Source organism: Lipophrys pholis, assembly GCF_963383615.2.
Source record: "Lipophrys pholis genome assembly, chromosome: 9".
In the NCBI taxonomy this organism is placed as follows: Eukaryota; Metazoa; Chordata; class Actinopteri; order Blenniiformes; family Blenniidae; genus Lipophrys; species Lipophrys pholis.
Window position 1 is genome coordinate 10054947 of NC_137639.1, and position 16558 is coordinate 10071504.

At 42.0% G+C, this 16558-nt stretch overlaps 1 protein-coding gene across 1 annotated transcript in view; it reads left to right on the forward strand.

The window, feature by feature from the left end:
• The window catches only part of me1 (malic enzyme 1, NADP(+)-dependent, cytosolic), a 98621-nt gene that overhangs the window by 18912 nt on the left and 63151 nt on the right, over window positions 1-16558 (forward strand). The gene's annotated exons all lie outside the window — the stretch shown is intronic.

A 16558-nucleotide genomic window follows, 5' to 3' on the forward strand; every position in this document is an offset into this window, starting at 1 on the left:
CATTTCACACAGGAAAAAAAACGATTAACGATCAGTTTCAAAACACTTAAGACTATTCTTGTGGCTTGAATACTCTTTCTTTGAGAAAGTCTGACTTTTTTTCAGGCTCAATCGGTCAAATGTTGTTTTTTTCACCTGATGTGACGCGTGCTGGTTTCCCTAGATGACAGCAGCTAGTGAAACATAAACACAGACGGATGGCTACAAATCCTAGTTTGTTTGTAAACATATCGAATTTGGATCGATTTGGGTTGGAAAGTTGTGGAAAATGAGTGGTAATGGTCTTTTTTTTCATGTACAGTATTGGATTCCGTGTTTCCTTTTATGGGAAGTATATTTTAAAGATTTTTGCTGGTAGAGTAACTTTAACATTTCAACAACAACAACAAGCCAGCAGGCAATTTAGCATTTTCCATAAACAGTGACTCACAGATGGGATCATTGTTGTTTCAACATGTTTGTTTCTCAGGGTGCCCGTACGCTAAAATATGATAACACTGGGCTTTTCAAGATTGAGGCCCCGTTTACACAACAACGTTTTCATGTGAAAATCGAAAACCTTTGTTGCGTTCTGGGTGTGTGTTTACATGACAACAGTGCTTAGAGCCAATGAAAACGCCTCCCAAGGATAGAACTTTTCAAAAACTCTCCAACTCTGTCTGTGCGCATGCTCGAGTAAATGGGACAATAACAACAATAGTGTCATGACTCTCAGTCCACATTCTCTTAGGACTTGGTAGTTTTATAGTTGAGAGTCACCATGAATAGCAATCCGACTTCGGAATTTGTCCATACGGATTTCCATGTACTCGCAATTGTTAATGTAGCGTATTTTTGTCTATACGCATGTGTGGGTGGTTTCACTACAAAAATAAGCTACAGCACTCACTAGTGGCCCTACAGAAAAAAACTATGTCACTTTCAGCATTTCTGCCGTTTCGGTGTAAATGGATATCGTTTTCAAAACATATGCCACACCTGTGAGTGCTCACTAACACAGATTTAGACAAATCTGTCAACAATATTTGAGAGAAATAGGTCTTTTGCAAACACAGAAAAAGTCTCAGCTCATGAAAAATGGGAGCAAAAACAAAAGTGTTGCGTTCATATTGTTGTCCAGTGTATGAAGCTGGTGCAAAATCTATTTCCTGTTGAAGCAAATCCAAAAGCCCTTCGGGGATGCTCTTTAAAATCACTTTGAAACACAATTAAAAGTTATTTATCTACTTCAGATCCCTTATGCTTTTCGTTAACACTTTCAATAGAAGCCACACCTTTTCTGCAAAGCATTATCATGACAGAGAAAGACACTTTTAAATCTATACCTTTATCGAGCAGCCTTCACAATAAAAAACACAATATTTTACGAAATAACCAAGTCTGGTATTTTCTTCATAGAAACCTGAATCAAGCAGAAATAATTCAACAACATCACTTCACACTTTCATGTGGTCATCTTATTGGCTGATGTTTAGGTCACTCCAGTATTTTCATGGCTGTAACCGTGTGACATCGTACTTGAGGAAAAAGCTTTGACGCCACTAAAGGCACTTTTTGAGCTTTTCATCCCCTTAACATAAAACCTTCAACACATTAATACATGTAAAAGGCACACTGCAAGTAATTTACAGCAGGCTAGTGGGTTTCTTATTCATTTATATTGCATTTTGTTATTGCTTGACCCAGAAATAGAATTTAGACCCCATAAATAACCCTTTTACTTACTCTGTGTCTAATTAGGTCCATTTAGGAAATACTTCACTCTTAGTTGTCAGCAGGAGAAAACACTTTTACTGCTCCTCAAGGTGGCTTTTATGTCCTTGCCGCCGAGTTTGTGACAGTGTCATTTGTTATTTTTTAGGTCAGGTGCTCAGTCGTCACGATGGAAAACTGAGAAGGTTGCGGAGGAACTGGTTTGTAGGCAAAGACTCCCGACACCTGTCATGTGTTGAACAGAAAACCAGCCATACTTTTAGTGGCCATAGGCCAGGTAGTGCAGAGCATCTGGCCTGTGTGCGGCTCTGAAATGAAGACGTGTGTGAGGGAGAACCGGGGTCATTTAAAGACTGCGTGTCAGTGCTTCACCTCCATGGGAAATGAGCACAGACATCTCCGCCCTCACTCTCACATTGCTGTCTCACACTTTATTTGCTCTCTTGTTGCATTTTGGTCACTCATCATACCTGTTTCGCAGAATTTTCTATGGGGCTATCCAACCAAATGGAGTTTTTACGCAACGTGTGTTCTCTATGCAGCTCTTTTCCTGTGCGTGTGATTTAGTGCTTCGGCAAAACATACAGAGGAAGTTCAATTCTGTCAGTGAGACATGACTTGACTCTTTTCATTCCCACTGGACCTCAGTATCGCTGATTTGTCCCCCTTTTGTTTACGCTGACAGATCTTGGTTTGTTCTATCTTCTACTCCATGTAACGATAAAGAAAAAGTCCATATCAACCTATCATACACTGAGGTCTGTTTAGAATCAACAGCATGGTTTTTTTTGAGGCTCATTGGAGCGGCTCTGCAGTCACCGCAGAGCGACTCAATTCCAAAGAGGTATGGCCTTCTAATATTGCTGCCATTTCCACTTGATTGCTGGTGCCTGTAGGATTGATATAGAGTTGGGGGACTGCCACATCCATTTGGAACAATGAGTGCAGTGATGCCATTAGCACTGCTTCCTCGAAATTAGGAAATGCATTCCTGTGAAGTGTGGGCCCAATATGTAGCTGGTTTAGGTTTACAATGAGTCCTGCAGAAGTTCCTTTTTTTGAAACCCAAGAACATTTGCAGGCCGCCTCTATATGGCTGCACAATTTTAATGATTGACACAGACACTGATCCAGGGATCTGACCCCCCCCACACACCCCCACACCCCCGATAGCATGAGGGATACACCAAGACCAGACCGAACACACACAAACACACACACACACACACACACACACACACACACACACACACACACACACACACACACACACACACACACACACACACACACACACACAGTTTTACTGTTGAAGTCGTTCCTAGAAATGAAAGAGCGATGGATGAAAGACCTGAGAGGATTTATGAGAGAGGAGGACAAATATTTCTGAGGAGCCTGGAGAGAGTTAAGGGGGGACGGGTCATTAGTTTGACTATGAGGGTCACTATTTGTGTTGGACTGGAACCAGTCCGGTGCTCGCCGCCTGCCAGATTCATGGCTGCCGCATGTTTTGCAATCAAACGTGGAGAGTGGGCACGAAGCCCCAATGAATGAATGCTTTCTTTTTACCGCTCGTTCCCTTTTATCACTCATCCAACACACACTTACCCGCTTACTCTAATTTGAGATGTAAGGAAACACGTGTGAACTCATCGGACGTCACCGAGCTGAGTCGTTGGGCTGAGGCTGCTGTGCCCCGGAAAGCACTAAAGAGCGGGCTACAGAGGTTTAACACCTGTTTTCAGTCACTCATTTTCCATCTCCATAGTCTACCAGTATGGAGACTAAAGGTTACACCTTAAATAAAAGCTACAACCGTCCAAATCTACCCAAGACACTTGTGTCATCTAAGAGTCAGCCAGTTTCACTCGTGGTTTTTAACTGTTGATGTCTGTGGCTTTAAGGCATAAAAATGTATTTCTAAAGATTCCCTGTATAATATAGTTCAATGAAAATAATACATTAATCTCAGAAATATTAAGTATCGAACAAAGAAGGTTGTTTTGGCACTTTTTGTTCATGCAAAAGTTATTTAGTAACAAAATATTAATAAATCTGCATTTGAAAGAACTGAAGAATCTATGCTGTCATGGTTCCAGCTTGTATTTTCTTACTCTTTATTAGGTGTGACTACAGGGAACTTTATCTGCTTCTGTATTTTTTCACAATTAGATCTGCACATGTTAAAGAACAAATATAATACAACACTTAGACGGGCTCCAGGATACAAACAAACCACAGTTTTAATATTTATCCACATATTCACAATACCTGTATAGTTTCTCTTTTTCCTACGTCTTCTTTTGATTTTAACGTCTTACTTTGTCACCAATCCTTTCTCTCTTTCCCATCCGCGCTCTCTTAACCCACTTCTGTCACTCGCAGAGCCATGCTGCCTCACTCCGTCTCCTCTCACAAAGCTGCTGTGCAATAAAAGAAACTCATGTTTCATTGTAATCTGCCGACATCGCTCTCCACACCGTACTGCTCCGGGTGAAAACATGGATGCAGCAGGTATCTGCTAAGCTGGAGCGTCATTCTTACATACCAGATAAAACACAAGCAGGATCTGGTTGGTTTCAAGTCTCTGGTAAAACTCTCACAGTCGTCTATCAAGAACCACTCCCGAGGGGAGTTCTCTGATTATGCTCACAAGTCTTCTCATTTTTTTGATTTGATTGCTAACACAAACCAGAAAGGGGAAACTTGCTGTACTTGCACTAAAAAAAGGCAAGGCCGTGTAGTTTATACAAGGTGAAAATGTTGCTATGTTTAGGTGTTAGTTTCACAATGTTTATCTCGTTTTAATTCATTATTTTCATTTTCACACTTTCCAATCATAAAAAGTCATGGAACTTAATTCCTTATTTTTTAGTCACACGTAATATTCTGATGTTGGGTCTTTGTTTAGAACTCAGCTAAAAAGTCCAAAAACTGGGTGAATTGTGTGTTTAGGTTATTCTTTTTTTACAAGGAAAGCTGAGGGTGGTTCCAATAACATGATCAGCCTGAGAAGGTTGTCATTGATTTTAGTTGCATGTCGTCATGGTGAGGCTGGTGTCAAATTACAAAACACTTGTTCCAGAACATGCCCCAGCTTCCTATTTGTCTCATGTTATTGTGTCATGTTGTTTCACTATTATACTAATTCCACAATTGGTGAAACGTTGGCTTGGCTTGAATATGGTCGTCCAGTTATGGTCGTCCAGTTGGTTTCCTCAGTTTTGTAGCTGTTTAAGGATGATGACTGTTTGATCTGTCTGACGTGTTGACCTGTCCAGTATGTACCCTGCCTTCACCCAGTGTTAGCTGGGATTGACTCCACAAAGAGCTCAGAAACAGTGTAGAAGATGGAGGGGTGGAATTCAGGCACAATGGAAGCAGACCTGCATCTGCTGTTGTATGTCACATGTTTAGCTCTGCAATGAGGATGGAGGGACTGTGAAAACTCAGTCATTATTGATGAATATACCACGCTTTGGCTGGAGTGTTTGCAGGACATTTATTGATTCATTGCTCCCTCTGTTTTGGAAAGATTCCTCACTGATGACCTCCTTCCTCTGAGTTCAAACTGTATTCCAGTGCTTTTCTTGTAAATTCCAATGTACAAGAAGCGATAAGACCGAGGCTCCATTAAGATTTTGATGTAGATTTCTGTTGTAGATGAAATGATTCTTGTCTGTGTAGCTCTGATAGACTGCAGTGCTGAACGTTTTGTCCTCCTCTCTTTTTCTCGACGTGGCAGCATCACATGGAGGCTGAGCTCAGTGTGGTGAATGGTGAGTGGTTTGGTAGAGCTGCAGTTATATAACGACCCTGGCCAGTTGGCTGATCACAGACGTAAAGAGCTGTGAATACTGGCCAGGTCACCCCACCAACCACTATCCAGACGCTAATGGCCCAGTCAGCTTGTCTCCGACCTCATGAAGTACGACCCTGCCTCCTAGATTCTGTCTTATTTCCTCTTTCCCGCTCTTTTCTGTGTTTTTGTCACTCTACTGCTCGCCATTTTTTTCATCTTTGGATTCCATCCTCTGATCCCTGCTATGATAACTGCGGGATAAATCTGTCATACCACAGGCATATCCACTCTCTTACCCCCACCAGCTGTTGTTACAGCGTCTAGACACACATACCGCTATTGATCAAACAAAAGGAGAGAGCGGTGCGCTGCCGGACAATGAGGACGTCGTGGAGTGTGGTTCCTCTCCTGCGGCAGGATTAAATACACTCACCGCTAGCATTTTGGCGGTTTGGATCAGGGTTTAACGCAGCGTTGTGTATAGCTCGTGTGTGTGTGTGTGTTGGTGAAGCGTCACATAGTGAACATACTTCTGTGCACATGGTCTGCCTGCCTGCATAAGCAAACGGCTGTGTTTGTCTTTGAGGAATTCAATTAAACCTGCATTAATATCACAACATTTGGTATGTGTGTGTGTGTGTGTGTGTGTGTGTGTGTGTGTGTGTGTGTGTGTGTGTGTGTCTGTGTGTGTTTTTAAACATCCCAGTGGCAATAGAAGCAGGCGTATGACTCAGTCTTTCCTCCAGCTGTTGGCGCGAGTCTCTCCCGGTGCAGGTCACCGTAGGCCAGCCCAGCGAACTCACCGGGAGGCTTCCTGTGATAGCGACTTTCTAATTCAGGTTCATGCTGACTCCGTGTATTTGCCAGCCTCATGCATGTGCTTTGGTTTACAAATGCGCTTACTTTGCACGTCTGCGGCGCATGTCGTGTTCAAGGTTAAGACGGGAGACGGTAACGTGGGGAATGTCTGAACCCTCAAGGCCTTGAGACCTCTTTGCTTTCAAGCCAAGTCCAAATCCCGGTCTTCTTGTTTTTTTTTTGTCTGTTTGCTGCCCAGCTGCTTTCTTTCTTCACTGACTGCATGAGGTTCAACGATCAGCTGAGGTGTTACTGTACGCTGCACATCTCTGGGTAGCAGACCCGACCTGCAGCGCTTCGGGAGAACACGTGGCAGTAATGACGGGGTAGAGTGGATGGAGCTGATGCTGCTGTTTATGGGACCGGCCTCAGCGGTCCTCCGTTCCCTGTTTGGTCAGCTGCAGAGAGCCTGTTGGTGGAGGAGCTGTGACATCACCAGTAGAAGTGGATCCAGATATCCTGGCCTGTGGCGGAACGACGGTGTGGGCGAACGTAACCGCTAAAGACGACTTTCTCACAGTCCACCTAAATGTCATGCAAATGTTAGCCTCCCCACAGCTTTAGTTTAGGTTTAGTCAAAGTCAACTTTGGTTTTGGAAACCATCTACAAATGCTTTCTTTCTTTCTTTCTTTCTTTCTTTCTTTCTTTCTTTCTTTCTTTCTTTCTTTCTTTCTTTCTTTCTTTCTTTCTTTCTTTCTTTCTTTCTTTCTTTCAAGTCATGTTATGTGTGGTACATATCTTTGCACATTTCTAATGGTCAGAAAAGTAGTGTCTAAAAACATCTTTGTAGTGTGAGAACTATTTATAAAGCAAAAACTCCTATTTAATAAAGCAAATATAAGAATCTGGTAAGGAGGTTTTTGACTCGAAGTGGTTAGCATCGTCTCCCAGTGGGTTTATCCTGTGAGTGTGTGTGTGTGTGTGTGTGTGTGTGTGTGTGTGTGTGTGTGTGCGTGCGTGCGTGCGTGCGTGCGTGCGTGCGTGCGCGTGTGTGTGCGTGCGTGCGTGCGTGTGTGTGTGTTCAGGGTACACCCTGGCTTTGCACATAGTCAGCTGGGTTCAACTGCAGCAACCTGTGATCCTCAGTTGCATTGCAATGGAAAATCACTAAATTAATAGATCACAATAGAACTTACTTGTCACTCTGTAGCAATGTTATTACACAGTGCGAGCAGCAGTGAAATGTCGTTACAGTGAACTCAGAGTCAGCAATTTGCACAAAGATGAAATATTAAATATTAGGAACCAAGACTGAAACGAGAATATACGATGACGTGGCCTAAAAGCTAAGTTTTTACTGTTCTGTTCAGCTCCGTCCTAAAAGACTTTTATAGGTTGTCAGTGTCACTGATGTGGCTGCTCTCACTATATTGTGTATTTTGCCCATATATGTATAGCTTTGTTCTTTTCCATCCCCTGAAACCCTCCAACATGCTTTGTCTTAACATGCCTCATGAATACTGTTGACGCAGCGTGAATCGTGAAGTTCAGCAGTCAAAGACAACATTTCTCAAGAGATGCAATCTGAACGCAGCAACAGATAAATGAGGGGACTCGGGGTTACGATGGCTATCACTATACATCACTTTCATCAAGTGGTTTAACTGATAAACAAGTTGTACAAGAAAGCCATATTGTCTAGAGGCCCGGTGCTCCCTCCTCTGAAAAGGGAGCTCTCCCTCTCCCACACAGCTTTGAATAGAGAAGTGCTCTGTGGCCACACACGTCTCTGCCAGGTCGTATCTCAGTGCCAAACATTTGAGCCCTCTCCCTGTTGAAGGCCTGCAGGCTTTTGTCTCTGTGTCTGATCTGCGACTGCGGTTGAGCGAGGCTCAATGGGGGGAAAGGCCTCCCTATCGTGTTAGGCTCAGGTCGCTCTCAATAGAGGCTGTTTCTCCCAGAGCAGAGGGTCTTTCCATTCAAATTCAAGCAACAAGGGAGGGACGAGATGTAGTGAGGCGGCGTTCAACGTTTTTATTGTTTTGCTTGTTTGATTTTGTTGGGATTAAGTGTTTTCTCCTTTTATCTGTGAATTTCAAAGCTAAATCAATCATGGCTTTGCTGTGGGATTACATCATTCTCAAGTTTTCCCAGGAAAATGTAAGAGTTTTAAGGTTTCAAAGTTTTGCTTCAGGTTTTCCTTTGTCACCACGATGACAACATTGTGGATGTTGACCAGTTGCTTATTCTTATAGTGAAACCACAAGCCACGTGTTTGCTTAAAAAAGGATAAACTATTAAAGCAACACACAATTTCATGTAATCCCATTGGAAGGCTGCTCTATATTTTGTTGCCACAATTATCATGTTATTTTCCCGATTTATTTTTATGGTACATTTTTAGTTGAGGATGTAAATACATTGGGAAATTATACACTGACAGGGTTGTGAACATTTGAGAGACATTGTAGAATAAGGTTTTACTCGGCTTATCTTACCATCAGTCACACAGAGAAAACACAACAGATAAGACAAAAAGCTATTCTAAAATCTTCCACCGGTCCATCTTATAAACCAGTTTATTTAATTCAGGACAGCAGTCGTCTCTCTCTGTCGTTGAAGGCAGGCTACTCTCTACAGATCATCTGTCCAATACACGGTAAATACACTGTGGCGGTCAGTCACATCAACGACTTCACTAATCACCTTCAAAAGCACGTTGTTGGACAGTTGGAGCTATCTAGAATACCTTAAAAAACGTGAAAACTCCACATTGAACTCCTCAAACCGACAACCTCATTGTGACAAAGCAAGTGTGCAAGCCACTTTAAATATGAAACTAAATTAAAGTAAGAATGGATATTTCAATAAGTTATTGTATTTCTGTAAAATTAGGGTTGTCCTTTTTTCTGTTTTTGCCTTCTGCTATTTTCTAGCACCCTCTAGTGGCTATAGTCACAATGAGAGAAACAAAGAAGGAATTGAAAGCTCCTGTAAAGAGATTGTTTCTATGAATGGAGCAACCTAACATGACAATCTAATAACATGAAGCGCATGTTTATTATTTATTATGTACATCAAGGGTGACATATTTTGGGTTTATTTTGTCAGGAGGATTGGAGTAAAACCGTTAGCCTGATGTTTTGTTAAAATAGTTCAAACAACTTTTAGCATGTGTCATAGAAGAACCCAATACCTTTTGGAGGGGATCTCAATCACGAGACAAATCACAAATAGTGATTTCCTTTATGACAAAGGGTATTTGGCCCATTTAGTCCGACACCTATTGAAATGCGGTAAGCCGCTGTCATGTTCATTTGTGGCAAAAAAGAAAACTCTAGAATTATGACAGCTCAGTAACACAATCTGCATTTCCAGGCTTCAGTGAGGAACAAGTATAAACAGTGCTCCACAACTGTTTCCATAATAGACTTCACCAGTGAAATTATAGCGAATGTAACCCAGTACATTTAGCTGTATGAATAGATACATGCACAGCCGCTGTGTGTGCTGCAGAAAATCTGTGTTTTTTTACATGGATTTTGTTTTCTCCACAAAGCTGGCTCACACAGATGACACAGATAAAAAAAGAGAAGTTAAAATTGAATTGGCTGGAGCAAGATTTTGTTCCTGCTGTGGTTCAAAAGAATAACCACATCATTTCCCATAGTATAACCTGATGCTATCTTTGTATCCTGGGGTTTATGTTCGACATTTGAGTCTGCAGGCTGAGCTCAGTTAACCTCGCTGTCCTCGTTAGGGGTTAATTTCTCCAGCTTCTCCAGGACCCTCAGAAGACATGGCTCTTTTCATAGTTCAACGAGGAGACTCGGCTTTATTGCACTTTAACGTCGGACTCCATGTCTGGTAAAGATCACTGCCTTTTTTCAGTCTCCTGTCAGATTGGAAGTTTGTTTCACTCGCGTTTATAAAGTAACGGAATTTCCTTCAAATTCCCTTCAAATTCCCTTCACACAGAGGGTGAAATATGACTCGACACATGATGGGAGGGTTGTGTGTGAGAACGCTTCGAGAACATTATTTTTCAGATAAGGAGCTCTCTTCTCCAGTGGCAGTAAGGAATTTGTAGATGAGGGTGAACCTAGAATGTAATGAAGGGAGCGGCTTGCCTGTCAGCTCACTGTTAGACAGAGCTCTATGTGCTTCTGCTAGGGGGGAAATTAAAAGCTTGTGGTAAAAAAGTGTTTAGGTTTCTCAAGCTTCATGCTGAAAAGCTGCAACAAACCCACCCTTTGAACTCCCTGGCAAGAACTGAAAGGCATTTTATCAGTTTAAAAGAGCTCGCACTTTCATCTTTCTTGTTTGGCTCATCTGGTTTACTAATTAGCTGTTTCCTCTCCCCGCTGGATGTTTTGGGGTGGGCATGGCAGCAGTCCGAGGTTAGGGGCTGGCACTGCCCAATGGGGAGATTACAGGTTTAGGTGGTTACCACGGCTTCTGGAACATGAAGCTGCGGGCGTCACATGTGTTGGCACTGGGTGAGGGCACTTCTGATGTGGTCGGGGGCCATGTGGAAGCTTTCTAGGGTTTGTGCTGCCCGGCCCAGCTCAGGACTCCCGGAGGAAAGAGGGAGAGCAGGCAGGGTGGCGGGAGTCAAACACTGCGTAACCTGTATTCAGACAAACAAACACAGGCAGGCTTGTGGGTGTGTGTGTGTGGGTGTGTGTGTGTGTGTGTGTGTGTGTGTGTGTGTGTGTGTGTGTGTGTGTGTGTGTGTGCCCACTATATATATATATATATATATATATATATATATATATATATATATATATAAGGGTTTTTTTATTTGCAATTTTTCTTTATTCGATCAGCTCCATGTAAACCAAGAGTCATTCACAGGATAAACCATTAGTCAGGACTTTGTATGGATGAGAGACAAACAGAGTTTAGCAAGATTAAGCAAACTTGCATTATTTTCTTCATTTATTGTTTCACTGTTTTTGAGCCTGTTCAGTCTTACTTGTGCATTATATAAGTTCACATTTGATACAAGATTCAAAATCTTGCTCATCTGGTGACACATCATCTGCAACTAAATCATTGAGTTTCATGGAAACAGTATTTACACTTTATTTGTTGTTGTTTGCTGTTAATTCGAAGTAAATGGAAACTCCTGCAACATCTTGAGTCACCATTTTCTCAGTAGTTCTACCCTGGCCTGAGTTGAGAGAACATCCTTCTTCACTCTTGAGCAAATCACCTAACAGGGATGTTGACTGAAAGACAAACAGACTCCAGAAGAAAATAACATTGGCAGCTTGATTTAAACGCAGAGGATAAGGGCGTTGCAAAGCCAATATTCAAGTCAAGAGTCAAACAGATGTCAAAAGTCAGAAAGACTTCAAGTTGGCATTAATGGTTCCCACGCTTTCCTGGCCAAGCTCTATGAACCGTGCACTGCTAATCTTCCTCGCAATGAATCTGCTCCTCCCTCTGTTCTCCCTCCATCTCTGATGGCCACCGCTGACCCAACCAGCCATAACGTCAATCACAAAGTCACTCCACAGCGCAGGGTTTCCCCGTTTGGATGGCCAAATTGCTCAACCCTTTGTTGATGATGGTAATTGGTCATTTTGGGTTGGATTCAATGGATGGTGTCTGTTTCAGATATGACACTGGCAGCCTTTGAGCTGTGTTGGTAATTATTCTTAATGAGGCATGGTTCACTTTCATGCACTTTGAAGGGCTGTGACATTATCATGCAGCCCATATTAAACTTTTAATTTATTGTCTCTTTTTCTTCTCTGGGCCACTGTGAACACAAATGTTTGATGCTTGTTCTGTGAGGCATTTGGATGCTTTTTGAAAAACTATGAACAATTTATTAAAATGTATAAATCCATATTTTTCTGACTTGGAGGCCTGACAAGTGAAAAGGGGAACTTCTGTTGCATTTTGGGTCACCATTTACATGGCAACAGTGCTGGGAGCCACAGAAAATGCAACTTTTTGACATTGGCGCCCACTCTGAAATTTTTTTAAAAAGCTCAGTGTTCGTGGAAAAATGGGGGAAACACAACTTTTTTTTCGAAACGCTGCTACTGTGCATGTGAACCACTGCTATAGTAGGTGTACCATGTGTAATGCCCATGTGCAGGTAGATGGACAATGATAACAATGGTAACCTCCACAGTGTCATGGTTGTTGGTTGTTTTATAGTTGAGAGTCACCCGCAATAACAATCCAACGCCATCGTCGTCTGTCCATACGGATGGCCGTGTGTGTACTTACCATTGTAAATGTTTATAGTATAAACATCTGCAAGCATGTGTGTGTGGTTTCATGACAAAAACAAACACTAATGCCACTTCATGGCCTGGCCTTTTCTGCCATTTGCGTGTAAATGCGACATTGTTTTCAAAATGTTACTGTGTGAACACAAACTTTTTCTGAAATGAAAAGGCAAAAACAACATCTTTTCACCAGAAACGTTGTTGTGTAAACAGGGCTGTAGTTGGAATGCTTATAGCTGTTTGTGTCTTCAGTTTCTTGAAAACGCTTTCATTTTCATGTATATCATTGGAATGAAGTTTCTGTAAACGTGTTTTCAAGCTTTATGCTGCTGATGCCAAATACTTCAATAACGTTTTGTTAAGTCACATTAAAACTCATCGAAAACTGTTTTATTAACATAAAATACACTTAAAAAAAGTAAAGAACCCTGATCTCCTGGTTTTTATAAAATTCACATGTGGTAAGCGTGCTAACTACTGCTCCACTGTGTGTTTCTCTGGAAGGTTTATTTCTTTACTTGAGTCAATAAGTATGTTTAAATCGGCACATATTTAAAATGTATGCAGCGTTTATGAAAACCTCTCCTGCAAATAAAACTTAAAAACAACGATAAAAACCACTGCTACATGAGCACAGTTAAAACTCCCAAAATAAAGTGCAGAGTAAGCAGAAAAGTGCATGCGTCATTCATAGCGCTGCATGTGTGTGAATCTGCTGAGTTAAATCTGTGCAACTGGTGTAAAGAAGACTGTTTGTCCAACAGGAAATGCAAGAGTCTGTTTATGTGGGTGTAAATGTTTGTCACAGGCAGCTATACACTGAATGTCACTGTGCAGTCAGTTACCGCTGAGTGTGTGATTCTCGGCTAATGAAAGAGCAGTGTTAGGAACGAATCTCGTTTTATAGCTCCATATAAAACTCAGTTTGCCTGGCGTATTTTAAGACTTCTCTGCCCGATGCATCCCGCACGGTCAGCTGCTACAGACGAGCGGAGAGGCGGCACATCGTGGGGCCAGCTGCTGCTGCTCCAGTCTGCCGGGAACAGCTGGCTCTGGGAAATATAGAAAATGTTTTTTTGATAATTGAAGGAAGGTTGTAATTCAAAGTTGCTTCTGTCTATTTGAAGTCCGCTAAACACAGACTGCATCGAGCCACGGCTAACGACGGGCCAACCGGGACGCGCTTTATAGTCCCATCAATTGCCAATTCTTTTCCCGTCGCGTCTGGATTCACTGGTGTCAATGTGCCCAGGCTGCTTGTGCCAGTTGTTCTTTACATGCTGTTAACTTGTTGGATGACACACAGTATTCTCTACAGACTGAAGACGGTAAAAAAAAAACAAGACAAAATTAATTTCTTTCTGATGTCCTGCCAGAAGGGAAATGGCTTGTTTTTGCTCCAGTCACAAGATAATGCGATTAAATCTGAAAGCAACAGTGTCGGGGTCTCAGCATTTTTTCATCTGTTAAAGGAACTCTAACAAGATCTGGACGTGCGTCTGCGGTCGGCGCTGCTGCCTCGTCTGACCGCAGGCTCACCAAATTCCACGTGCCTGATGCTGAGTCGTATGCTTTTCTACTTCTATTAACCCTTTATGTTGTAACTTAATCATATCTTCTTGTGTTTTATAACCAGCATGCCAGATTCTATCTTTTTATTTGAACATAATAAAGAAAAAGTAAAAAAAATAAATAAATTACACCATGCTTGGTCCAAGCAACAGAAAGTGATTGGGTGTCAGCCTTCTAGAGTCTATTGTGCCAAGTAGACTCATGGATGCTGCTGTTGCAGGTAACTCATCATAGTTACGTTTAAGTTAAAAGTAGCACTTACTGGTTTATAGACTGTGACAAACAAATCCTTCCTGAAATAAAGGAGAAAAATGTCTCATTTGCTGAATGATTTAATCTGTAAATGGTGCCTGATTTTGGTCTGTTTCACGTCACACAACATTTTCATAGCAAATAAATACCACATATTAGGTGATTTTAATATATAATCACAAAAACAGGAAATGAAGTGTTGAAACATCCTTCAATATGTGCACGTGCTTCAGTGAATGCCCTGTCAAAGGTTAATGTGCAGTGTGAACAACTACACTTTATTGCAACCTCTGCAAGTGTTTTAAATCGACCATATACACAGGAAGTGCCAACGGAGGCGCTGAAAGGGCCACAGATGGCAGCGGCCCAGGGGCCGAGCAGGCGTGGATGGGATCCCAAACATTTACACTCGGTCTTAATAACCAGCAACAGTAGCTGGCATGTGGAGGCTGGGGTTTCACCGGGTCGCTGCACGTCCACGACTAGAAAAAAGGGTTGAGAGTACCCGCCGTGTCATGCCTCACTTGCAGAGAACAGTGGAGAATGTCGCCTCGGTTTGCGACCTGGACTTGACGCTCGCTCCGGGTGCTTTGGGGACACACACACCCCCCCTTTCACATCAAAAGAGATGTGCTGTGGCTGCTGCCTCGCTCTTGTGTCACTTTGAGGTGAAACATCTCCTCTGAGTCAAATCATTGTCTCCTCTTGAGAATGACCCTTCCAGTCAGAGGTCAGGCTCCTCTGGGTTTCAACCTTGACACTGCACGTGTGCACATTTTTTTCTGGATTCAAAGTCTCAGGTCAGAGGTGAGCGAGATGAAAGTGTAAGCAGAGGTCAAAGGGAAACTGGTTATTAGTCTAGGCCTTGTGGTGCGAGTTTTTGAGGTTGTGCGTTGGTGACAGCGGACATCACAGCACAATGTGAGCCGGCTGCGGCCTCTCTGAAGGCCGAGCGGCTGACAGGGAGCCCCTCGGAGAGCAAACACTCCCACAACACGTCTGACAGGCCACCGCTCATCACATAGGAATGTAAGACCACAGAGGACTGTTCAGTATTTTCTTTTAATATTCGCTCGTTTCCAACAAAATGCCAAGATAAACCGTATTTGCAAAGGAAACAAAATATTTTTCATGCTGGAGGTTTCACTCCTATTTTGAACATAATTTGAACATTGTTTTAAATCACTATACATCCCGATTGTCTTTTTAGAGGTCACAACGTGTCTGAATAGAGGGAGAGATATCTTCCAATAACCAGAGATAACTGAATCTTTCTGTTGTAAAAACTTTGAAATCTACAATTCAGAGGTGTGAGGCTACACTGTTCTCACAGCTCCACTGAGATTCATTAAGAGAATTCCACACTGTTGTGTTATTTTGACCTGTCAGCCACCGGGAGTCAGATGTCAAAAACCCAGAAAAGCTGTTCAGCATCTGCAGTGAATGTTTTTTTTTTTTCTCCTATGTTTATTCCAGCTTTTTACTTGCCACAGAAAAATGTGATTATGAATGAATATCTAGAGTATTGGTCTTTATAGCGCGGACATATAGATTTCAATCGTTGAGATATTAACACTTGGTTGGTGCTTTTCAAAAAGTTGGTATACTCATGAGTTTATATCTATTTTAACATATTATTGGTTTTTTTTTTCAAAGGGAAGTTTCTTTCTATTTTTTGATGCTGTTGCTTGGAAAAAAAACACTAAAAACTCCCCAAGTTCCTTGGGACAAGCATTGTGCATCTGAACTTATTAGAAAATTGACTATTTAAGTTTATATAATCCACACTAATATTTCTAGTGAGACAGACCTTTTAGATGGGCGCTGAGCATCTCATTGCAGAAATGTTTGAATCAAATTTATATGTCGACCTGGATGTCTGTTCAACCCTCCTTTCCCAGCTGTTGGTGCTAATGGATTCCTGAAGATATGCTTCTACCTTATTTTGCATCCCCACCTACCTAATTAGGTTAACCAATAATTTCATTACAAAAGACAGATTTTTATTTATTCATTACTCCAGGAGTAAACACATTCCTACTAGTGTGGCTATATGACGTAACAGATAAATATAAATGTATTCCACCTCCCCCCCCCAGACACCAGCACGGACACAATGATTGGTCGAATGACTCTTGTAGTTACCGTTCTGAACAATGCGCTCTT